Source organism: Peromyscus eremicus, chromosome 20 (genome assembly GCF_949786415.1).
Source record: "Peromyscus eremicus chromosome 20, PerEre_H2_v1, whole genome shotgun sequence".
NCBI lineage: Eukaryota > Metazoa > Chordata > Mammalia > Rodentia > Cricetidae > Peromyscus > Peromyscus eremicus.
In genome coordinates this window covers 64,065,319-64,090,376 of record NC_081436.1, presented here as the reverse complement: position 1 = coordinate 64,090,376, position 25,058 = coordinate 64,065,319, and the positions used below count along the sequence as shown (strand labels likewise).

General features: G+C 40.1%; 1 protein-coding gene and 1 long non-coding RNA gene across 4 annotated transcripts in view; one reads left to right on the top strand and one right to left on the bottom strand.

Annotated features, from left to right (window-relative positions):
- Positions 1-14,894, top strand: part of LOC131896364 (uncharacterized) — a 34,033-nt gene extending 19,139 nt beyond the window's left edge. Inside the window, exons 2-5 of one of the 3 annotated variants that reach the window (XR_009375441.1) lie at positions 5,533-5,616; positions 9,964-10,212; positions 12,952-13,054; positions 14,748-14,894. This is a non-coding gene — a long non-coding RNA (uncharacterized LOC131896364). The other 2 variants (XR_009375440.1, XR_009375442.1) reach the window with 2 other exon arrangements.
- Stk3 (serine/threonine kinase 3) overlaps positions 1-25,058 on the bottom strand; it is a 247,264-nt gene that overhangs the window by 108,349 nt on the left and 113,857 nt on the right. The gene's annotated exons all lie outside the window — the stretch shown is intronic.

The following is a 25,058-nucleotide window of genomic DNA, read 5'->3' as shown; positions in this document are numbered from 1 at the left end:
CACAATGGACTGTAACTCTAGTCCTAGAGAATCAGACGTCCATGGGCACCAGACATACACATGGTGCAGATATATACAGGCAGGCAAAATGCTCATACACATAAAAGAAATGAAAGCAATATAAAAAAGGCCTATCCTTTAACAAATGTGAACATTCTTACATATCTTATGTCACATTACACTTGTGATGATTCCTCAAAAGCAGTGTAGTCAGTATTGCAAAGCCAAATAAACACACATAATCAAATGTTTATACGGTCATTTCTGTTTAGTTAGCTGACATTGTGATTCAGAAGTAATGAACAGATAGGTCACTGGCCAAGCAATAACAGTGGGGTTATTTGTTTAGACAATGTCAAGCTTTCCTATAAGGTAAGAATGTCTTGGAATTAGGCTGACTTAAACAGGACATTTATGTCTTCCTCTTTGCAAGGCCTTTTCACTTGGTCAGTCAATCATCAACTTCCCCTAATGGTCCCTTTAAGTATGTGACTTTGTAAGATTTGCTATTACAAATTTTAAAAGACTATCTGGAACCCACAGAAATCACAGTCAACTTGTAGAGAAAAATTAATGGACACACAAAACAAACACCATGAAATTCTGCCTCTAAATAACAAGTGACTTCATAGTTATATTAGACTCTAGTGAGGCTTTGAGACTGGACAAAATAAACAGCAGCTTCAGAAAAGACAGTGAATCACCTGTTCATGTTAGAGGGAAAATAACAAATCTGAGCCTCTTCTTTGCAGAACTGTTCAAAGGCCTCAGCCCACAGAGCTGACCTCAGCCTCAAACTGCAGGCAGATACTAGATTGTCTAGATAAACGTTGTTCCCTGCTGTGCTGTTACAAATTAGCAGATAACAACCCAGTGATTTATGTCCTTGAAGCTAATGCTCTCCTTTGAACTTTGAGCCAATAAGTTGCAGCCTTATCATCAGATAATCTTAACATATAAGGCTCACCTGGCAGTAGCTATTAGAAACACAAGGATAAAAAGCTTAACTCTAACTCTTATTTACCCAGTACTATCATAAAGTGAATATAAATGTCACATCAAACTTACAAACAAGCACGAAGCAAACATGAACATTGGGCATACAGTTCAAATAAATAAGTCTATCAAAATGTCTCCAGGAAAACCACTATATCTTTTATTTCTGTCTTTGACTTTTTAGAAAACCAATAACACACTAGTAGATTTTTCTCAGTCTTTACTGGGTTCAATCAACCATGAGGATGCTCGTAAGAATCTCTGGGTTTTGTGTAAGTTGATTAAGTCATAAGCCCTTGTTGTAGAAAGTGTTGATAATCAGTGGCTAGTCTTCGACATCCCTGCCACCAACCAAATAACACAGACACACATTAGAGCCATATAATTTATCTTATCTCTAACACCATTTGATTGAAGAATGTTAGTACAATAAATTATATGATTATTCTTTGCTTGTTTCTATACAATATATTGCTTAACTACATACTGAACCTATCATTAAAGGGTGGTTTTTTTGTTTGTTTTGTTTTTAATTTCCCTGATCACAAGTACTCTGAAAAAGTCAAAAAATAAATGTGCTTCAGAATATCTATCTCCGTGCCTAGAATCTCAAGCATTAGACCCCAAGAGAGCTTGGACCTGTAGAAAACGCTTCACTGAGAAGCTGTCCTGCATGGGTTTACAACCTCAGTGTAAGGAGTCCACCCCTACATCCGAGCTAAGGCAGCTGATCTGTGAATGCACAGGAGCAGGGAGCATGCCAGGCTAACATGCGTCATGGACATGTGAGCAGGAGGCTGGCTTCCCAGCAAATGAGGGGAAGGGAGAAGGCACCTTAGAAAACCACAAAGAAGAGCAGAGCTCTTTTTTAAGTGAACATAACACATGGGTAGCAAGCTAAGTCAAACAGAAATGGTATTTTTAAAAAGAAAATGCAGTAATAACTTCTTTTCAAAAATACTAAAACGAACAAACAATAAATGAAGTTAAAACTGGACCTCAGTCGGAAACCCAGGCCACCTGACTGCAGCGCCAGTGTTTCGTTTTCATACAAGTGAGACAGCTGGATCTAGTTCTTCTTTGTGCACAAAGATGTCAGCAGTCCAGCTGTAAAGATCTAGCCATGCAAATATTAATGTGCTACTTTGAAAGAAAATGCAAATGCAAATGTGAAAAAGGTAAGAAGCAGACCTCCTTCTTACTCCGCAGTTTCCACAGTGCACACTAAGTAAAGCACTGGTACCAGAAACTCAAGAGGTGTTCCATCTCTAATCAGAGGGACGTCCGTAATCATTCAGCAGGCCAGGAAACACCAGTCTGCCTGCCCAGAAAGTAATCTAAAGAAAAGGGGTGCACTGGGGACTCTGGCTACTTGTGGATAGCAGCTACCGTGCTGAACGTAACCTCTGTATTATCAGAGAACATTCTACTGGACAGCCCCACAGTTATTATGGAAAGGCAGGTTCTCTTCTGAGGATTCTAAGTCTGAAAAGGAATCTTAGGAAGAATTTTATTATTGTTTAAGAGAAAATCATCAGAGCAGATAAGCTGAAAATTCAACCTTCCAGGAAGAGAAAGATGGAAAGAAAGTTATACTTTTCGGGTAGGCACAGAGGTCAGAGAAACATGAAGAAAGCCAAGAATGTGGAGGGAAGCATGCTCACCCTTCTTACTGGCATCCAGAAGAGAGAAAAAGAGGTGGAAACGGAAAAAAGAAAGGCTGAGCATGGTGCCTGGCCAGGATATGGCTTCAGAGGACACCTGATTTCAGGCTCAGTGTGCCAAGATAGGAATGCACCAGGACAGAAACAGAAACAGAAACAGAAGTGGCTTATTTTAAAAAGGGAAAGAACTAGGAGGAACAGGAGCAGACTCTCGAGCTAAGGGACAATAATGCTCCACAGTGCCAGGCCATTAGGCATATGGTCCTTTAGAAGACATTGACATTGACTTAGAACTTCTCCCGGTTGTGCGGCTGGGCTTTTCCTCAGATGAGGCTCACATGAGGAAGAGCTTCTAGTCTTTTTCCACTAACCAACCACTCTCATATGTTAATACTAGTCATCTCTCCCCTGAAGTCACACTAGGTCTGATTTCTAAGTTACAGAAAACACAGGAAACCTGAAAGCAAATGCCTTTACTTTAAGACAAATCTAAATTATGTGCTAAAGAGATGGGTGTAAAGAGTCATGAACTGTCACAATATTGTAACCAGGAGACCAGAGAAACAAATGGATCCTAGTCACTAGCAGCTTCTGTATCACCTGGGAATTTTCTAGGACAAGTTCAAGACTATGAAGTACTGTTAACAGACCAGAGGGCACAGGGAATCACAATGCCTACCTTCGTTTTACCAGAATGGAAGAAAGTCAGTCCACAGTGAAGGTGAACCCACACCTATTATCAGGCTTCCCTTTTCCATCTGCGGGTCATGGGTAAGAAAATGAGTCACCCGCTTACTCCCCCTCTGCCTCCCTGCTACACTATGCTGATCCTCATGTCCTAACAATCCCACTGCTCCTACCACATGCCAGCCTTTGCAGCAAGAGCTGCTCTGGACGCACAGGCCTGATGTAGTCACCATCACAAGGGCAGCCCTGGACAGATGAGCAAATTCAAGGACATTCAGACTGAGATCTTAGCACGAAGAGCAGGATCCCATGGAAGGATGTAGAATGGCCACAGCAAAGTGACTGAATGGGCCTTCTAAAGCAGAGTGCCTGGGCAAAGACTCCAGGAACCAGGTTTACCACCTAGGAACAGAACCTCCACTCTCAAAATTATCATTTGGCATAAAATCATCCCATCAAATTAAAAAAGAAAGTGTCATAACACCAAAGTATAGAGACTGGGTATTACAGAAGCTATGATAGTTAATCAAGTTATCAAAACAGCAAATATGAAAACATAGTGCATTGTAACCAAGCCATCACTGAACCTCTGGCTGTATTTGGTAGAAGCTGGAGGATTTAAGAGGGAGGATGCTTTAAAGGCCTGGGACCCCAAACGGATCAGTGAGCTGCACGAAACGGAGCGTGCAAAGGTCAGAACAGCTCCAGGTACTGAATGAAAATAAAGCAGCAACTAGTCCTAAGAATAACAAGAGTATCATACAATAAATGAGACCCTGGTCCAAGAGCAGACATACCAAATTTACCAAAATACTATTGACAAACAATCGATGTCAATTAGGATTTAAAAAAACTAAAATTACCTCACGATGAAAATTATGTGAAGACCAAAAAAGGAACCTCTGAAAATGTGAAAGTGTATCATAAAAAAGACACACATACAAGTCTGTGGCCAGAAAGAAACAGCAAAGTGCAGGAATTCAGGCGAAAGTGGAAGAGGAAAACAACCTGTCCCTCATAATTCCTCAGCTTCATTGTGGGACACTCTGGTCTATATCTTAGTAAAGATGTAGTGAAAACAGCTTTTTTTTTCTTTTTTGTTTTTCCAGACAGGGTTTCTCTGTGTAGCTTTGCGCCTCTCCTGGAACTCGCTTTTGGAGACCAGGCTGGCCTCGAACTCACAGAGATCCGCCTGGCTCTGCCTCCCAAGTGCTGGGATTAATCATGCAGCAATACCTAACTCCATATTCTTCTTTAAAACATCTCATGAACCATAAGCAAATATCCAAGTCCAAAGCCTGGGCCATGAGTTCTCAACACTGCCTCCATGTCAGAACCACCCGAAAAATGTCTTTGTGAATCACTGTTTTCCCAGTAAGAGCATGAAGGCAAAGCACCCACGCCTACCCCACTGCCCCAAGCACAAATTCGGGAGACATTCAGTTTTACAGACTGAGAAGTCATAAGCAGAGGAAAGGGAGAATTCCAAAAGTACACTAACTCAGGGGCAGGCTTCCATCGACAAAACCCAGTCTGGTTCTGTTATTTCTGAAGAGAAAACGGATACTTACACATCTATGTTATACATAGTTTTGCATTTCACTGTACTGTACAATTTTACTTACAGATTTCTAGGCAACTGGAATGCACGGGTGGCAAGAACCCACAGTTCCATTCCACACATTCCCTAAGGACTGAGGGACAGCCTACATTCCACCTTAGGAAACAGAAGAGGGCACAAGACTTCTGCCACAGTGACCAGACAAGACCAAGTATGGACTGAAGATTTCCGCCTTCTGCGGACATCTCCCGACTCCAGGGTTGTCAGTGGAGACCATGGGAGCTTGGACTTCCACCTTAGCCGGGCAGCAATCATCTGCCCTTTGCTCTCCCTACTGAGGAGGTCAACAGAACCACCAAGACTTTCACTATCACCCAACAGTAAAACAGTCACCAAGCAATGGAGTCTGTGAGGAGCAGGAACCAACTCCACCCAGCCAGCAATGAAAAGCCACTCCTGCCACTGGGTGTCAACAAAGGCTGAGTAGGGAATCTGGAGTTCAAACTCTACTGGTCCCAGCTGGAGTAATGTCACAAGTCTATCTAGTATAGAGTTCACATAAGACTCAGAGAATGAAAACAACTTTATGTCCAGTTTTCAACTAACAATTACTTATCCTATCAGGAACCAGGAAGATGGCAGCGTAACTGACAGAAGACAGCAGGTGTTAACAGAGGTGTTAATGAGAAACAGAAGAAGAGTCTTCAGGTAACAATGATTAAAAAAAAAAAAAAAAGGTTGAGGAGTCCACAAGACGGCTCAGCAGATAAGGGCATTTGCTGCCAAGCTTGGCATTTAAAAAAAGAGCTAAATGGAAATGTAGAAGTGAAAAGTAAAACAGCCAAAATAAAAAGCCCAATATCCGGCTTTAACATCAGCCTGGAAGCATCAGTGAGCTAGAAGACAGAACAACAGAATAATATGTATTCTATATGAACAACTTAGGAAAAACTGACTTGGATGCATGGGGGGTAAGGTTGGGGAGCTTGAAGGGAGAGATGGACAGAGAGTCCCACGGACTTCTCTAGGACCAAGTCAAACATCCACCATTCATGTTTCTGGAGTTGTAGAAAACGCTGAAATATATTTGAAAAACACAACAGCTTGCACTGCAATTCATCTCACAACAGACCCAGGTGGCTGCACGACACCTGCGCAAGCCTGGACCCAGCAGCAGTCAGCCTGAGGTCAGAGGGGACTGCAGCACCCCATGCCTCCCCTCTACTGCTGCTGCTGGAGTCTAGGGGAGGCACAGTCCTTGTCTTCAGTTCTCTGTCTCCTAGTGACCTCATCAGGCTGATTTTAGCTCCAGACACATGGTGACCCAGTGGTTAAGTGCAGTGGGCCACAAAGGCAAACAAAGAGCCAGGCCGGCGGGAAAAGGAGTCTTAGGGAAGTGGCTGCGGGGCTGACAGGAGGGGAGTGGGAGATAAAAAGTGGGGGCAAATTATCAGAACGCATCGCACGCCTGGATGAGACTGTCAAAGAACAGACACAACTTTAAAAGTTGGCTAGGAACTTCCAGTATTTGGCAGACTATAAGTCTTTAGAGTCAAGAGAATGTACAAACCATAAGACAGAACAAAAGACATTCACACAAAAAATATATTAATTAAATTTCAGAAAAGCAAAGATTGAGGGCAAAAAAAAAAGCTTGACTATACACAAAAATAACACTTTAAAGCCGAGTAAAATGACAGCAGACTTCTCATCAGAAGCCATGCATGTCAGAGTGACAGGAAGTGACATCTAAAGGAACCGCCAGCACGGTCACAGCAGGCAGGGAGATCACCCTTCACCCACGCCCAGGAAATCAAAACATTCTAGGGTGAAAGGAGACAGCAGAGAACATCACAACTCTATCCCAACAGAAGTCTGAAGCAAGTTTTCTGAATAAACAAAAATAGGACATTAGAAAATGTGGGCTACCAGGAAGGAGAGTAGAATACAGATTTTAAAAACAGGCTAAGTACAATAGATTTTTCTTCTACTTGAGTTTTGGAAATTATTTTTAGTTTCATCAACAATTTATTTTATTTTATTTTATTTTATTTTTTTTGTTTTTCGAGAAAGTGTTTCTCTGTGTAGCTTTGTGCCTTACCTGGAACTCACTTGGTAGCCCAGGCTGGCCTCAAACTCACAGAGATCCGCCTGGCTCTGCCTCCCGAGTGCTGGGATTAAAGGCGTGTGCCACCACCGCCCGGCCTCATCAACAATTTAATGCATGTAGAAGAAATAATTAATGCATGGGAGAAAGTAAGAAAACAAAAGAGAAATTAGGGTTTTATACTTCACCCAAGCTAATAAAAGAGATAAACTAATATTTCGTTATGGATAAACCAAAATGGAACTCAAAAATACATTCAAGTAACCCACAGGAAGGGGAGAAAAGAAAACAGAAACTAAAAAACTAAGAAAAATACAGAAAACAAAAGGATGAAATAAATCTAAACATTGAAAAACAGACAAAGCACAGTGACAGTGAATAGACCTCAACACCCTCTCCTAACAGGAAGAGCAACTGCTGAAAGCCAGGACAGACACAGGAAACCTCAACTCCATCACCTCCCAGAACAGTGCAGCCACTCAGAGTCCACTCAAGAGGGCTGGCGTTCTCTTCAAGCTAAGAGCTCAGATACCAAGATCACATCCTGAAGACACAGCACACACCAACAAGGTTAAAAGAACTGAAATCACAGTTTCAGTCACACTGTAATCAAACTAGATAGCTTAACAGAAACATGACCAGAAGACCCAACACTTGGGAACTACAGAGAAAATTTCTAAATACTCCATGGATCAAAAGAAGAAGCCTAAGGTAACAATGTAAAAGCGCTGAACTGAAGGAAAATAAAAATGCAAAACACCAGATTTACTGAAGCAGTTCTGAGAGGGACACTTGTAACACGAAATGCCCATATCAGAAGGGGCAGTAGTCTCATATCAATAATCATGCTTATACCATAAGAACTCGGAAACAGAAGAGCAAAGTAAAGTAAGCAAAGATAAAGTCAACAAAGATAACAATAAAAGTACAAACCAATGAAATTTAAAATAGGAAAGTAGATGGAAAACCAATGGGGGAAAAGTTATTTTCAAAGAACAAAACAATTGCTAAACCTTTACCAAAATTGAAGTGAAAAAAAAAAAATCAAAAAGGGTGGTGAAGTTTATTTAAATAGCTGTTCTAAGTGATGTTAAGTGTTACTGCTTTTCTATCATTGATATCCACATGTTCTTGGCTAAAAGACAGAGAAATGCAATGGACTTTAGCATGCTTACTTGCATCCTCTACTTCCTCTGTGCATGCCTTCCTGTTGTGCAGATCTGTGGAATGAAGGGCAGTTTCATTGTTTCTTTTCCACTGTGTGTCTTTACTTGTCTTTTCTGCTGATCAGGATTTCCTACACTGTACTGAATAAAATGGTGACAGCAGACCTCCTTCTTGCTCCTGACAGTGTAGAGAAATGTTCTGTCTGTCACCATCAAGCTTTTGTACATTCTTTATCAAATTAAAGAAACACTCTTTACTCTGTGAAGTTATTCAACATCATATTGTGCTGCATTAGTCTTTTAGTTTTGGTTTTTTGTTTTTATTTTAGCCTATTAAAATATGGTGGACTATACTGATTAAAGTGGTAGTACCCACCCTTCCTACCAACCCAGTTTCTCTGTTCTTGTAGAGGAGGCTCACAGCTGTTCAGCACTATGACCCTAAACAGAACACTGCATTTATACAGCTAGTCCCAGATTGGCAATTCCTCACTAAGTTTAATACAGCTGAGTGATTCATATTGTACACACTTAGGAGACAAAACTGTTGTCAATAAAGTATACCGGTGGCTAAGAAAAAAATGTCACAGTCAGAACTGAATACAAAAATGTTAGACTTTTATTTTGCATAATTCTACTAGCCACTGAATATAATAAATTAAACACTAAACAGAAGTAGCTAAGGTTTCAAATGACTATATGGATATGGATTACACTGTTGCCCACTCACACTATGTGAACTTCCGAGAGCTCTACAGCAATACATGGCTTTCCAGGGGGAAGGAAGGGTACAAATTTAATACTGTAACAACTATCGTCTGCTGAAAGCACAAGCAAGGACTTCAGCAACAATTTACCGTGACAGAATCAGCAATCCATTAAAAAGAAAGAAACTATTGAGAGCCTACTTAAAATATAACAATAGAGGTTTTTGTATCTTAAAAGAGAAATGCATACAACAGCTTAAATAATTAACACATTTTATATCTCAGAAGATAGAGACGAATGTGTTTTGTATTATAATGTATTACATTTCTATTGACAGTTTTAGTACACTTTTAAAAGTAAAGCAGAAATATTTTTTATCAAATTAAGAATAAAGATTACTCTGAAATTGCAGAAGACTAAACTACATCCCTCTTTAAAATCAAGATGACTTTTATAGCATTAACACTGTGATCTGCTTTGTAAAAAGTATGATTTTTGCATCACATGGCAATAGTAGCTTGCTCACAAGCTGCTAAAAAGGAATCCATGGAGAAGAGACTGGAAAACTAAGGGGAGAGAATGAATGTAAGATAAAGTAATACTGCAAGAACACAAAAAGAAGAACAGGGTACTGACCACTGAGAGGTCTGATTTGGACAGGGAAAAGGGAATCACTTCCTCTATACCAGTGGTTCTCAACCTTCCTAATGCTGTGACTCTTTGATACATTTCCTCATGTTGTGGTGACCCCCCAAAAAAGAATAGTTTCATTGCTACTTCATAACTGTAATTTTGCTACTGCTATGAACTGTAATGTAAATATCTGTGTTTTCTGACTCTTCGGCTACTCCTGTGAAAGGGTCATTTGGCCCCAGATGGGTCACAACCCACAGGTTGAGAAACGCTGCTCAACAGAGGGTGTCATGAAGGAAGAAATGAAAGAAAGGAGAAGAAAATGAACAAAGATAGAGAAAGTAAGGAAAGAAAGCAAACACAAAACCAAACAAAATGGTGAAGAGAGGGAGCTGGAAAGGTACAGGTATTAACTGCAGAACTGGATTCTGTCCCTCCCAGGTCCCTCTTCTCTCCACTGTCGCTTTGACCAAGTCCCTGACAAGAAGCAACTCGCGGCAGGAGGGTTTGTTTCTGCTTACAGTTGGAGGGAAGCAGTCACCACCAGCGAAGGCACGACAGGAGTGGGGGCAGCTGGTGACAGTGTGTCCACAGTCACCACGCAGAGACCAGTGCCAGTGCTCAGCTTGCTTCTCCTTGTAATTACGTCCGTAATTCCAGCTCCTGGAAGGGTGCTGCGGTAGTTTGAATGTAAGTGGCGCCCATAAACTTGAAGGGAGTGGCACTATTAGGAGGTGTGGCTTTGTTGGAGTAGGTGTGGTCTTGTTGGAGGAAGTGCGTCACTGTGGAGGCAGGCTTTGAGGTCTCATATATGCTCAAGCCATGTCCAGTGAGACAGTTCCTGTTGCCTTCTGGTCAAGAAGTAGCCAGCACCATGTCTACCTGCCACCATGCACCTCACCATGATGATAATAGACTGACCTTCTGAACTAAAACTGCCACCTCAATTAAATGTTTTCCTTTATAAGCATTGCCATGGTCATAGTGTCTCTTCACAGCAACAGAAACCTTAACTAAGGCAGGTGCTTTTCATATTTAAAGTGGATCTTCCTACTCAATCAATCTAATCTAGAAACTCTCTCACTGGTGTGTCCAGAGATCTGTCACTTAGGTGATTCTAGAGCCTGACAAGTTGGCCAGTACTAATTATCAATCAATCCCTACTCCCCCAATCTTACCAGATTTACAGAATGGATCTTTAAAGAGGTAATTAAGGTTAAATGGGGTTGTAAGAGTGGAGCTCTAATTCAGTATTTGTTTCCTTTCTTAAAAAAGAGTGACCAAGAGGCAGACACTAGGGAGGTAAGTGCATGAAAACATCCTTGTCTACAAGGCAAGGAGAAAGGCCTCAAAAGCAACCTGAGGAGTGCAGCCTCCAGAGAGGAGAGAACGCACTTCTAGACAGCCAGCTCTCTGTAGAGGCAGCATATCAAGGAGCTGGCCTAGATTAAGCAGCAGAAATGGCAGAGAGCTGGTAGTCTCTAGTATTTGCTCTGAGTCGAGAGACAAGACCTTACATGACTGAGGAGACACTAAATTGAAATGCTGAGGTGTTGTAAGACTCAGAAGTAAAGGAAGGAAAGAGGAATGTGTGACAGGATTGCCAACAGTCTGTCCTGGAACAAAGCTCAAGGTCTGGGTGGAGTCTGTCTTCATAGCTATTGAATTGCAGTTTAGCAGCTTTGTTTGGAGGAAGCTGGTGCAGTGGGAAAGGTAAAACCTTGCAGAGCATAAGATGCTGCATGAGGATTCAGCTGTCAGCGAGGCTGCATCTGGGGTGTGTATCAGAGCTGTAACAACAGCAGCAGCAGCTACATGGAGGGCCAGCAATATCTCTTTAAGAGCTGGAAGACCATAATATGTAACTTGTCTGTTTTAAGATGTTTAATAAGCCATAGGTCCTTTAATTATCAATATGGGATCATTGATCTAGAGTTGGTATATTGCTAGAATATCCCTCAAAAGAGAGAGAGCGAGAAAGCGAGGGAGAGCGAGAAAGCGAGGGAGAACGAGGGAGAGCGAGAGAGAGCGAGAGAGAGAGCGAGAGCGAGAGCGAGAGCGAGAGAGCGAGAGCGAGAGAGAGCGAGAGAGAGCGAGAGAGAGCGAGAGAGAGCGAGAGAGAGAGAGAGAGAGAGAGAGAGATTAAAAGAAAATGGTTCCAAGAAACACAACAAAGTCTAAGGCAGACTTGGAAGGAAGTACATCCCTGTTGAGCTCACAGGATGGAATACAAGGGAAAATTAAGTAGCCTTAGATGATAATCAGTTCAACTCTAAGTCCAAGGAAGTAGCTGGATGGAGGCATCTTGGGATAGTGGAAAGACTGGAAATAAGAAAAAAAAAAAACAAAAAAAAAAACAAAAAACAAAAAACAAAAACAAACTCCTGAGGAGACTGTTAAGGCTCTGAGTAACATGAGATACAAGACCAACAGTCTTGGCTTTGCCACTAGCAAATGCAGTACCTATAGTCAAGACAGGTGGACTGCCTGGGCCTTAGTGTTAGTCAATGGTTAGGTACAAAGTATTTCTATTTTCTCCTCTTCCTCCATCTCCCTCTGACTTCCCTTGACCCTTTCTTTCCCCAACACACCTACGCACACATCTACCCCAACCAGAAAATAATCAAGAAAGACAACAAAGAAAGGCAAATCTGGGGCGGGGGGAGACAGGCAGAATTTCCACCCCTTAACTTCCCTTTGCTCTCTCCCAGTCCCATCTCTACCAGCCTCCAAACATTGGCTCTTGGTGCTGGCTACCCTTCGAGAAAGGTCTCAAGCTCCATTTTTCTCTCCTTTGTAACGTTCCCTCCTTCCTATGCCACATCAAACTTTCCATTGCTGAGTTCATCCAAGTTCAGTAACAGAAAGGCAAGCCAATGAGGCCTAAGCATGAGCTTCAAACAGCTGATGTCACTATAGCTCCAAATGTATCTATTTGGCAAATTCTCAGGCAAGATGGAAGGGATAATGTGAGGCCAATAAGCTTATTTTATAGCTGTGAGGAAGAAGAGAATGCTCACATTATCTGCTCAGAAAATGAACTAATTTAAGAGTTACTCCAGTGTGCTGTGGGATGTCTTTCTGTATGCTGTGAATATATGTTGATCTGATTGGTTGATAAATAAAGTTACATTGGCCTATGACAAAGCAGCTTAGAGGTAGGTGGGAAATCCAAACAGACATACGGAGAGAAGAAATGAGAGGAGAAAGAGGTCACATGTTTCCTTCTTCATTTATTTATTCACTCATTCATTCATTCATTCATTCATTCATTCGTTTGTTTATTGTTCTGGCATGATCAGATTCTGGATGGCCTGGGAATTGAACCCCGGTCCTCTGGAACATCAGTCAGTGTTCTTAACTGCTGAGCCACCAAGGAAAACTCAACAAACAAGAGTCAGGGCAGGGTTCTGTTTTTTGTCTTTACAGGATAATAGAAATACCCATCTTCAAGAAATCATAAGGCCTTGGACACCTAGACCTCTACAGCATAAAGGAAGGACCTACTGGTACCAATATACTACTCCACAGGGTAATATCTTACTGCCTAACATCTATATCTCTTTAACTCTAGAATAGTTGTGGTCCTGATTCAATTATAAATCAAGCTGGCTTTGGAGTTGGAATGTGGCTATCTCCTTCTCTAAATCCAAGCATATTGTTAAAAGAAAAAATTAAGAGATTCTGTCTCATATCAGAAGAGCCGCCTGGTGTGAGACAGAAGAAAACCAATAATCTAAGGACCATTGTTATCAAGATTCTATTTCTCTCCATGCTTATTCTTGATTTCTCGGAATCTTTCCTTCCTTACATGTCATGTCATCTTTAAATCCAAACTTTCCATTTTGATACTAATGATGTTCAAGTTTTCCCCAGTGAAAAATAAGTCTTCCCAACAGCAATCTTTGAAGTCTCCGGAAGGAAGACAGGGCCCCACAACAATGACTCTACTCAGCACAGAATGACGCCATTACATCTAAGAACATTATTCAATGATCAGTTTTGGACTGAAAACTCTTCAGGACAGTTCTAAGATGAGATGGTCCATTATACTACACTTCTAGCCAGAATCTCAGAAAATTTTATCCATTACTACTGGCTGCAGACTCTAAGGCTAGCCCTATTAGAACCTGATTAAGCTTTCTTACAGGACCCCACAGAGATACCGTCACCCCCTAAACAATGGAAAACAATTCTAAGAAAATGATGACCCTCTCCCAAAGGTTTCATTTTTCTCAGTGTTATGGATGGATGGTTATAGGGTTGGGAGTAGAACAATAAAATTTAGACTCAATATTCTCCTTTAGAAAAGAAAAAAGGGAATGGATAGGTACAGTATATTAAGGCAGATTATTGTATCTACTAGTAAACTGATTTAGCAAACTATCAGTCTTGGATAATTTGCACTGATATGGAGTCTCATATACTGATACAAATGTAAACTAACTATTCTTATATTCCTATTTAAGATAATTTGTATATTGATACAAATACAAAACTATATTTGTTGTATACATTTCCTACTCCTGTTTGAAATATTTTGAATACAAGTGTAATATTATATTTATCATACTGTATGTGTGTTCTACCTCTGTTTAGGATATTTAAATATTGATACATATTAAGGATATTGTTATCATATTGCATACTGCACTATACACTTCTACCTCTGTTTAAGATATTTTATGCATTGTCACAATTTTGAGATCATTGTCCTTATATGGTACATCTGCTTACAGACTGTTTACCTTGTTAATGTGAAGCCTTAGTCCTTAAGTTATTTAGGTAGAGAAGACTTACAGAGCTATAGTCACCCATGCTTGTCATTTCTATAGTTATGTTAGTTAGGTTCTCCAGATTTACAGAAACATATATCAATGGATAGGTAATCTTCAAACACTTCATAGACCTAGAGAATATGGCATTTAAATGTTTTGATAATTTAGAAGTCTGTTGATGTGAGACATGATTGCTCCTGGCAGCACTGATCTGATCCTAAGAGAATGTTGGGCTTCTAAGACATTTCTGTATGGAAGTTTGTCTTCTTCTTGGCAAAATGGCTTGCTGGGCAAAAAACTGCCCTTGCCTCAACTGCTGACAGTATGAACATTGTCCTTTCCAGACAAGCAAGACACAAGGAAAAGTGACTACTGAACTCTGCCCAGACAGGGTAAGATGGTCTTTCAAAATTCTTGCTTCTGAAAATGGTCTGTCAAATATTCTAGGTCTGTAGCCAAATTGGATGCCCCAACAATGCTGAGAAACTGCAGGTGACTGTCCAGGATGCCAGCTGCCTCTGTCTATTCTCACAAGAATTTCAGAAAGTACTTGCTTGAACTTTCTGTTTTCTCAGGTATTATTATGTTCCTTCTCCGGTCTTTGATGGAGTTGAGAACTAGATACAGTTACCATTTTCTCGTATCTTAGCAAGAACATATTAGCACTAGAGTTAGTATCTTCAAGATAGGACAGCTATTGGAGTAATCTCTGTAATCTGCCATTTACCCCTGTTCTAGACATTAAGCATGTCGTTCTTGTTTGATGTTATTCTTGTTGGTTGCAGTTCCATTTTTGTTTATGTTATTACCCTTTGTATTTCCTGGACAATACTTGATAATCATTCTTGTTGTATATAGTTTGCATTAAGTTTAGAACCTTCTTATTTAGACAAAAGGGGGAAATGCAGTGGTATTTGCTCCGCCCATGACCTTGGGCTATAGGGCCGGAAGGAGGCCGTACTTCCTGCCATTGTACATGACCTCTTATAAGGGAAGGGAGAAGGGTCACCGTTCCTGCCTGTGAGGTGGATTCGCTCCCAGTCAGATCAGAGGACGACTTCAGCTGTCTACTCCATTCTGTATTCATGAGTGTACTTCCCCAATTTATATCTTAATAAATTCTGTTACCCATTTAATAGACTCATGTGGATTGATCATAATACCAGTATATGCCTGCACAGTTTATTAAGATAGGGGAACTAAGGAAGAAATGGGGTAGCCTGAAGAAGATGTCTTCTATAAGCCTGAAAACCCTGGCTTTGATCCATTAGCCAGGCAGAGGTGCTTCAAAAAGACCTTAGTTACTTCCTATTAATCTCAGTACTCAGGAGGCCGAGGCAAGAGGATCTCTGGGTTCGAGGCCAGCCTGGTCTACAGAATGAACTCCAGGACAGCCAGGGCTACAGAGAGAAACCCTGTCTCAAAAAAAAAAAAAAAAAAAAAAAAAGAAGTAGAGGAAGAAGACCTTGCCTAAAACACTGTCGGGTCCGACGTCTTTCCTAAGAGTGAACATGGCAGAGCAGACACTCCACAGCAGGTCTAACCACATCTTCACTCCTGTGCTTCCGGGGTCCTCGCCAAAATTTTAAGACAAAAATCCATGTCTAGCCAGGTGGTGGTGGTTCATGCCTTTAATCCCAGCACTGTGAAACAGAGGAAGGCAGATCTCTGTGAGTTCGAGGCCAGCCTGGTCTACAGAGTGAGTTCCAGGAAAGGCGCAAAGCTACACAGAGAAACCCTGTCTTGAAAAAACAAAACAAACAAAGTTATAAAAAAAAAATCCATGTCTGTCTTTCTATCACATCTCATTTAGACAATCAGAAATAAATAAATATATCCATGCATCCAGAATCTGACTTCTTAATACTGTAACTACCATAGCCAAGACCCCATCATCTCTTGCCTGAACTACTGAAGTAACAGCTTCATTGTTTATTTTCCCTGCTTGCACCCTCAATAAAAAGGATAGCTTTTAAATCCAGCACTAAAGCACAGCATTCTTCTGTTTAAGACTTTCCAATGGCTTCAAGTCTCAGAGTAAAACGAAATCATAGCTTATGAAGAAGTCTCAGTGGTCTGGTCCTCTGCTACCCTGCTCCTCACCTCCCACTCCTCTTGCATCTCACCCAGATCCAGCATTTAAGCTTCCTTGCTGTTCCTTATATCAAATACTCCACTTAGTTTCTTCTAAAGGAAACATTCACTCAAAGCACATCTGCATGGTTCATTCATTTTCCTCCTTATCTGCACCAACCCTAACAGCCAATGCCTCAAATAACCTTTCTCACCCTCCTGTGTAGAAATGTCACAAACACAGTTGTCATTCTGTGTCTCTCTTACAGTTCTCAATACCGGATACCATTTTTAAACATGTGCACACATAACTCATCACCTCTCTTCTGTCAGGTAAGTACCTTTTTAAAAGACTGGACCCTTCTTTCTCTCACTACTGTATCTCAGTGCCTGACACACTGAGCACAGCACACACGATGAGACAGGCTGGGAGCACCCCTCAGCAGTAAACTGTGTGCTGAGCATGCACAGTGCTCGGAGTTTGATGCCGAGAACTGATCACCACACCTACATCTCAGCCTTTATGAGGGGTACCTATAATGAAGGGTAATCTATAAAGCCTCACAAGGAGATAGAAGTGGATAGCTAAATAAAAGGTGTATGATACCCACACACATAAAGACACATAACAAACCACACACACACACACACACACACACACACACACACACACATACAAACACACACATACAAAATTCTAGCTGGCCTTCTTAGGAAGACAGGAGACTTGCCAGTAAATGATTAACTTCAGGAAGAATAAAGTATATATGAGACACTGGCAAACATGTAAATTCACCTTGAAAGGCTAGTAAGTACCAACAAATATGTGAAAAACGTTATAAGAAAACCACATAATTAAGCACAGGGAACAAGATTATCTTGCCAGTATTTGCTATCATTGGCAAACATCCATATTAACTCAGCTTCCCCCATTCCAAATACAAATGGAATCGTGAATTTGGCAACTCACTGGAGAGAAAGGCTGTATTGCAATCTGGGTTCATATTAAAGTTACCTCATTCTTCTCAACTTAGATCTGACCTAGAGGAAAATTTTTAACAGATTCTATTGGACAAGTGCCATAGTAAAGTTCAAAATTAGCATTTCAGATGCTAACCTAAAGAATTTCCATTTTGTTTCTCAAAACTGAACTACACTAAAAATAAAATATGATGAACTATGAGTATAAAATGGATAAAAGAACCACATTGTCAGAGAAAAAGAAAACTGTAACACTAGTGCCTTTCTTTTGATTTCATTCACTCAGTGCCTCACTCAGGGCTGAACACATGGTAGCACTCAAGCTGTTAACTGATGGAGCAGATAACGTTCCTTTTCCCTTCAAGTTCCATTATACGTATAAGTGTGTGTGTGTGTGTGTGTGTGTGTGTGTGTGTGTGTGTGTGTGTACCCAGGTTGGCTTCACACTATGTCATGTAGCTAAACTAGCCTTGAACTCTAGTCCTCCCACCTCCACTTCCTAAGTGCTGAGTTACAGGTGTGCATGACCACATTTACTGACTTATACCACTGTGGAAAATTTCTCTCCCTGCAGAGGTGTAAATAACCAAGTACCTGCTCCTTATAGGTCATCCACCATAAACTTAAGCAGGATGCAACAGAGTCCAACTTGGGAAGCCAGTGAATTTACTGGGCTTACTGACAGAGCATGTGTCCAGGAGGGATTATGCACAGAAGCATGGCTATCAAAAATTCTCACTGCACAATGCATATCCATGTCCCCCACAGCTCAACAGACAGAGACACGCCACCTTCGTTAACCTACCACAGTGTCCCTGGCATCTCCCAATACCATGAGGCCACGTGCAACTGGGGCAGGAGAACACACAGTGGCTGAGGTGCAGGAGGGAGTGGACAGAATCTCGGGGGGGGGGGGCAATGGACACCCACCTCCTCCTCCTCCTCCTCCTAAGAAGGAATGCCAACAGCCAGCAGGCCAGATCTCAGCAGTATCTTACAAGAAGTCACAGCTGCTCTGATGAAAACGAAAGCTGATGTGCTCAGGTGGTGCTCAAAAAAATGAACACAGACGTGTCTGCCTCCCAAGTTATTAAAAGTACAAAGAAAAACTCCAAATACACCAAATTTTATATGAATTTATTTACTTATTTAGTACCTATATGTCACAAAGCACTGCACTATACCTTTCTACAATAAAAACATGAACTAAATGCTGTACATGCTGTTGTCAATAAATTTATAATTAGATAGAGAAGTCACTCCAATACAATAAAATGTCTGAGCTTGGGGTTTACAGCGTGGTAAGAAAGTTCCGAGTATTTTCAGTGGGGACTGTTTAGAAGAGAGATGAAGAAAACACAGGTAACGGAGCAACACTAGAGAGAAGCGAAGATGTGGAGTTGAAAGTGCTAACTGTACAAGAAAGGGAGGCTAAGGAAATAAGGTGGTACGGCAAGAGAAGGTGTTCACAGCCAAAGGCCTTCTAGAGCACCCTAAGAACTTAGCTACTAAACTAGCCACCAACCTAAAAAAATGGGTTTTCATGGGAGGTTTTAAGGAATAAGATGATCTGTGTCTGGATTTAGAACGATCAATCTAGCAGTGACATGAAGTTACTGGAGAAGGAGATGAGATGAAAGACTAGTACATCAGTATAGAGATTGATGTAGAAATACACTAGGAGAATTCCAAGTCTGAAATCAAGAAATCTTAAGGATGTAATACAGATAGCAATGGTTGAGGAATGGAAATCTGAAGCATCTCTGGCTGTGGGGGTTGGGCAGGAAAGCAATGTCAATAGGACGTGGCGATTAATAAAAGTGGAAGATTAGAAGAATGGTAATTTCTAGATTTAGCTGTATGAGAGACAATACAAGACAGAAAAGACAAAGGTTAAAACAAATGTATAAATACTAGATTTGAAGTGTCTCAACAGTATATAAAAGGTAATTATCTAAACATATAATTAAAAATTAGTCTAGAACTCAAGATTGACAGCCACAAGGGGGATTGGGGGAATCAAGAAATGAAGTATCAAAGAAGTCAAAAGAGGTAAGAAGAGCAAATAGATATTCTGTCAACAGTTTCAAGTGAATGTGAAAAAGTACCAGAGTCCCTTCAGTGAGAAGTTAAGAGGGGCCTACAATGAGGAGCACCTGAATCTGTAAGGTCCCATGAGAAAGGAAAGGACAGATGGATAGCGATGGAGGAGAGGGGGTACCACTCCACCAAAAACACAAGAGAAAGAAAGAGAACACTTAAGGCCCCAAATAAGCACTGATCTGATGGTTTTAATGATGAACATTCTGTCTTTAGGGTATTTCTAAACTGTTTCTAATTTTTTTATTACATATGTTTAGACACATATGTATTAATACAGCAGCAATTACTGTCTATACTAGATAGCATGATTTATAAAGCAATGTACTAAATACTCTAAAAAGAATCATCCCTTTTCATTTTCACCAGAATCCTATGAGGAATTATTTCTCTATTTTTATATTCCACAAGAAACTAAAGTATAAGAGGTTTAACTGTCTCTTACATATTCTGCAAATACAGGACAGAGTTGGAAACTGAGCCCAGGTCGCCTAGCTTCAAAGCCATCAAGTGACTGTATCTTCTATACAGGGTAGATAGTGAATAGCTACAGAATAATATTGGAATTTGCTGATCAGAAACTTACTAAACTATGCTTAATATATGTAAAAAACAGATAATTAACAGTAGCACTATTAAAGCATTAATAAACATGGTTTTCTCACCAGTGTCTAGACATACGCAAAAGGAACAGTTCTTAAACTTTTAACATGCAACAGAATTTTCTTACACTGCAGACTGCCAAATTCATCCTGAGAATTTAAGAGTCAACAGACCAGATATGAGGTCCATGAACTCACATTTCTGGCAAGTTCCAGTGGCTGCTGGAAAGCATGCCTTTAGAATAACAGCTATAGAAATGAAATTAACATAAAAACCCTGGTATGTGGTATATAGTCAGAAATAATTGTCCACAATTACTCCTGATAATGAAATAACAGCTATTATCTTTGTCCCGATTTATATACATCACTAAATGTTGCATCAATTTTTCTTCAGAGACAACACAAGATGATCTGACATCTACTGACCACAGGAGCCTGTCTGTCAGCTCACCAAGCAGCTCTCTCAGGGTGTGAATCTGCACGCCAGTCTTTCTCCATCATCTCTGAAGCACAGATGTCCTAACAGCTCATAAAAAGCCTTTGCCTGGGCCATTATCTAATTACTCATCTCTCAATATGCTCTTAGAATATTAACTATTTTAGATATTCTCAATATAGAACCATATACCTCTAATAAATTAATATATTTCCTATGATTCCAAAGAACTTCTAAAATAACAAAGAAAAAAATCAACATGTGTGGGGCATTCTCCTGAAGAACTTTATATGCATTATCTCATTTAACTTAGTACCTCTTCATGATAAAGACTATATTGTTCTCATTTTATCATATAAGAAAACAAAATGACATACATAGGAGTTACCTTTGTCTAAGTGATACAATTAGTAAACAAAACAGCTAAGCAGCTAGGTGGTGGTGGCACATGCCTTTAATCCCAGCACTTGGGAGGCAGAGATAGGCAGATCTCTGTAATTCTGAGGCCAGCCTGGTCTACATTGTGAGTTCCAGGACAGCCAGGGCTACATGGAGAAACCCTGTCTCAAAACAAACAAATAACAAACAAAAACAAACTAAAAAAAAAAAAAAGAAACAGCTAGGCTTCTACTATTGCAATTACACTACACAAACATTTATTGGATTATTCAGTACTTAAATGGTGTTTAGAGTACAGATTTTTTTTTTCAGGGTTTCTCTGTGTAGCCCTGGCTGTACAAATTTTTAAATACTAATTTAAATGAATTTCATTCCTTTTTATATTTTTAATTAATATTTGAGTGTGTGCCTCACGTCAGACACAGCGTTAGACACTAATGATAATCATGTTAAAAATGAAAATTAGAAACGGGACTCAGTACATGTTCCCTTAAGACATGCAATCAACAGGAAGGGAAATACTTAAAAAGAGATGGGGTGCTACAGAGACGGCACAGCTGATACAGGACTTGCCTCACAAGCATGAAGATGTAAGTTCAGAACCCACTTAAAAAGCCTGGCATGAGGAAGCATTCCTGCAGTTCCAGTAGTGGTGAGATGGCTGGTGTGGACAGGCAGATAGCTGGGAATGCACCGGAAAGCTAGTCTAGCCTACTAAGCAAAAGTCCAGGCCAGTGAGGGACCCCGTCTAAAACAAAAGTGGAAGGAGCCTTGAGGCTGACATTCCAGGTTATCCTCTGACTACCACATATATTCTCATTCTCCCTCCCTCCCTCCCTCCCTATCTCCCTCCCTCCCTCCCTCGTTCTCCCCTTCTCTCTCCCTACAACACACACACAACACATGAGAAAAATATTTCAATAAATATTGAAAGCAAAAAATACAAGCTAGGTTGAGAATCAAGGAAAGATTTAACTGGCTAAATAGTTACTGTACTTTATCGTACGGTGACATAAGATATGGGTATAAATAGTTACTGTACTTTATCGTACGGTGACATAAGATATGGGTATAAATAGTTACTGTACTTTATCGTACGGTGACATAAGATATGGGTATAAATCACAGAGAATATGGCTTAGAATGTCAAGTAACTCCATTATAACATGATACCTTCAAAGTAAAACTTAATTATTAGATCAAGGTCACACAATTAAAATACATATTCTGGTTTCTCTTCAGATCATATAAATCTTTTTTTTATTATTTCTTTTATTTTTGAGATTATAATAGATCATTTCCCCTTCTGTTTCTTCCCTCCAAACACCCCATATACCTCTTACTCTCTTTCAAGTTCACGGCCTTTTTCATTAATTTTTGTTACATGCATATATTTATATGTATATATATTCCTAAAACTAACCTTCTCAGTCTAGAAAACGTTAATTGTATGTTCTCAGGGTTGACCATCTAGTTAAATTTTTCTATAAAAACTACATTATTTAAAATGATATTTGAATTCTGTAGCTCTATTTACCCTTGGCAAATGGAATTATTTTCTCCGTGAAACAGTGTAATTTAGAACACCAAAAACTAACAAAGTGGTCTTTGAAGAAATGCTTCAATGTTACTCAGGATAAAGAAAATGGCATGTCAAATTCCCAACAGTACTTTCCTGTTTTAGACAATATTAACTATGCTTAAAGAGGAATCAGATTCACAACTTAATATACTGCATTTGAAGGATTAAGAGAAAAAAATTGTAAGTTTCAAGAGGAAAAGCAACCTTTCTTATAGGGGACAAGTACCCAAAGGTTCAAATACTGATCTAACAAAAAACCCTAAAGGTAAAATCAAGTATGAACCAGGTCTGGACCCTGCAGCTTCAGTTTCTATTTATCAAACAGGAAAATCTCTCCAACTTTCTCCTTTCCTGTGTAAGACCAAAACTATGCGATCTTCTGTTTGTGTTACAATTACACTAATTCAGTGCAGGTCACTTGCTTCTTACTGAGTCCAGATGACATTCAGTAAACCAAACATGAGCCAATTAGTTTGAGAGAGAGAGAGAGAGAGAGAGAGAGAGAGAAAGAGAGAGAGAGAGAGAGAGAGAGAAGGAAGGAAGGAAGGAAGGAAGGAAGGAAGGAAGGAAGGAAGGAAGGAAGGAGAAAGAAAGAAAGAAAGAAAGAAAGAAAGAAAGGAAGGAAGGAAGGAAGGAAAGAAGGAAGGAAGGAAGGAAGAAAGAAAGAAAGAAAGAAAGAAAGAAAGAAAGAAAGAAAGAAAGAAAGAGAAAGGAAGGAAGGAAGGAAGGAAGGAAGGAAGGAAGGAAGGAAGGAAGGAAGGAAGAAGAAAAGGTGGTGTTGATGGCCATTGGGTGGGTCACAGGAAGGCTAAGGGCACTGCAGCCTAACACCAACATTAAGGACTGGGATTCTCTATTTCTTTCAAATTTACCACATTTGGAAAGTCCAACTTCAATGCACTTTCTGCTGAGGTGAGGACCATGCTCCTGTGTGTAAGACTGGTTGGTCCCTCCCAACGCAATGTTTTTTGTTTTTGTTTTGTGTTTGTTGACCTACTGAGACTGATCATGTACATTCTTTTGAGAAAAGATTATGAGTCTCCTGAAGTCAGTAGCTTCTTAACTTATCAGAAGTCTACATAAGCAAATGACACCAATAATTTGGCCAATACAAACACACACACGCAAAGATGATACAGGATATAAAGTTTCAACATTAGAGTCTCCAGTCAACATGAACTCCCATGTAACCACGCACATGATGAACTGGGCAGCAGAAAAAAAAATTCACAATTGGCAGAAAGATTCTTTTTAATAGGAGTGGTCACTTAAATTTTTTTATAATTTACTATGTGAAAATTGGCTTATTATTTTTAAATTCTGCTCATTAATATACTTGTTGGATAAAAATATCATAGTATATATTAAAATGAGCATAAAACCATAAGTTAAAATCAGTGCATTTGTATAAAAAATCTGTATTAATTCCTAATTAATTAATTGTGAAATTATTGGTATTTTAAATTGAAAACTATATGCTCACCAGTGAGTACAAAAACTGAAGTCTCTAAAGGTTTTAATTAGCTTGATATGTAACTTAGTGTTTTTAAGCTTCTCTAAATCCATCAGAAGAGTATCGTGTTCCTGCACTGCACTCACAAATGCAAGGCCACAGTAATGGAAATGGAAATTATTTACTCTGAAAATTCTGCCTGCATGACTGTTAAATCACTTATATACCAATGCTCTGTAAGGAGCAGGGAGGTCCTGAAACCGAGTTCTCGTATCCACTTTCCACTACTGCACAGGAGATGCAGCCAATCACATCACCAGTACAGCACAGTGAGTGAGTACCAGATGACTAAGAAAGGACACCAGGACACTGTCGCCTGCTCTTTAGAAGTAGCCGGGGGTGTAGATCATCTTCTACTCTATAGTGTTCAGTGATGTTAGTCTAACTGTGAAAATTATCTATATTAAAAATGTAAAATAAAATGAGGAAGCAATAAGCCCTTGAAAATCAACCTTAAGGGAGCAGATCTCTGCAGAGGTCAGCTAAAGGTCGTGAAGCAGGCACAGCAATACCCCTGGAACTGCAGAGAAGGTGGGTACAGGCTGCTGTGGTCTAGAAAAGCCCAGAAAAGGAGTGCTGAGAACTGACAAGGAATTTCTACTTTGAGCATATCTCTAAGGCAGCCTCCCCTTCTCCTGCTCTTGATAAAAAGGAATTAGGCACTTTTAAAAATACAACTTAAAGTGTACTGGAATATAAATACTAATAAAAAATATACCAACAATGTCTACTGAATTCAGGCTTGCTCTCAGAAACTAACTCAATTCTGTATTGTTGATTAAAAAATACAGTAACCCAGGATCATACAACTTTTTCTTCATTCAGTATTTACTGTTTGTTAAGCCAGGCCAGAGGGCTCACACTTACAATCCCAAATCTCAGAAGGTTCGAAACAGGTGAGTTGTTTCTGTGAGCTGGAGCCATCCCAAGATACACAGTGAATTCCAAACTACCCTGGGCTACAGTGTAAACCCCACCTAAAAAAAGAGAAAAAAAGTCCTAAGTGCTTTCTGTGTGACTGCTGGGGACTGACAGACGCAGGCAGGTCCGACTGCCCACCCACCCTCTT